Here is a 1,266-nt window from a genome sequence, read left to right on the forward strand (position 1 = left end):
CCTTCAGGGGAATTAGTTAGAGCGGAGTGAGAACAGAGGGGGAGGGCGAGTGGGGTGGTGCTTCAATTTTGTGGAATATTAAAAGAAAAGAATATTCCACAGAAAGTAGAATTGCTTGTTCTGAATTTCTACCCTGCACTGATAGTGATGACTTTTGTAATTTCTTTTTACAGCGTATTTGAAGATCTGATGGCGGAAATTTCTCAATCAACAGATGAAGGGCTTATGCCCAAAACATTGACCCTCCTGCTCCTCGGATGCTGTCTGACATCCCTGTGCTTTTCCAGTGCCACATTTTTCGACTGACTCTCCAGCATTTGCGATCCTCACTTCGCCGTCAATGTCTGACAGTCACTCAGTCCACCAGGACTGCAACGATTTTCGACTGATTTCTGTGAGAGGGATCAAAGCTTTTTGGTTCCTGACTGAGTGAGTATGTTTTCAGCATCTCTGGGACTGGACGAGAGACCCCACTGTTGCAGCGTACTGTGCGTGGAGCGTGTAGCAGCTATACGACCTGGAAAGAGGAACTCACAACAGGAAGGGGCTGGAAATTCGATTGTGTGCGGCTGAAGCTTCATCCATGGAGAAACCCAAGGAATCCCGCCCTGTGGAGAAACCGTGGAAGTGTGGCGACTGTGGGAAAGGCTTCCGTGTCCCGTCTGCCCTGGAGACTCATCGGTGCAGTCACACCGGTGAGAGGCCATTCCCCTGCCCTGTCTGTGGGAAGGCCTCCCACCTGCTGGCCCACCAGCGGGACCACACGGGGGAAAGGCCCTTCAGCTGTCCCGATTGTGGGAAGGCCTTCATGTTTTTCTCTGCCCTGTTGGCCCACCAGTGGGTCCACACGGGGGAGAGGCCCTTCAGCTGCTCTGAGTGCTGGAAGGCCTTCAGCAATTACTCCAGCCTCCAGACCCACCAGCGGGTCCACACGGGGGAGAGGCTCTTCAACTGCCCTGAGTGTGGGAAGGCCTTTACTCGGGTCTCCCCCCTGCTGACCCACCAGCGGGTCCACACAGGGGAGAGGCCCTTCAGCTGCCCCGAGTGCGGGAAGGCCTTTACTCAGGTCTCCAACCTGCTGACCCACCAGCGGGTCCACACGGGGGAAAGGCCCTTCAGCTGCCCCGAGTGTGGGAAGGGCTTCAGCACATCTTCCTCCCTGCTGAGGCACCAGCGGATCCACACCAGGGAGAGGCCGTTCACCTGCTCTCAGTGCGGGAAGGGCTTCACCCGCTCCTCCCACCTGCGGAAGCACCAGCGAGTTCA

The 1,266-nt window shown here is 56.0% G+C and overlaps 1 long non-coding RNA gene across 1 annotated transcript in view; it reads left to right on the forward strand.

Annotated features, from left to right (window-relative positions):
- Positions 1-940, forward strand: part of LOC122540364 — an 18,703-nt gene extending 17,763 nt beyond the window's left edge. The window contains exon 3 of the long non-coding RNA XR_006309270.1: positions 174-940. This is a non-coding gene — a long non-coding RNA (uncharacterized LOC122540364). The remainder of the gene's footprint in view (positions 1-173) is intronic.
- The last annotated feature ends 326 nt before the right edge of the window (positions 941-1,266 follow it).

Source organism: Chiloscyllium plagiosum, chromosome 34 (genome assembly GCF_004010195.1).
Source record: "Chiloscyllium plagiosum isolate BGI_BamShark_2017 chromosome 34, ASM401019v2, whole genome shotgun sequence".
Taxonomy (NCBI): domain Eukaryota; kingdom Metazoa; phylum Chordata; class Chondrichthyes; order Orectolobiformes; family Hemiscylliidae; genus Chiloscyllium; species Chiloscyllium plagiosum.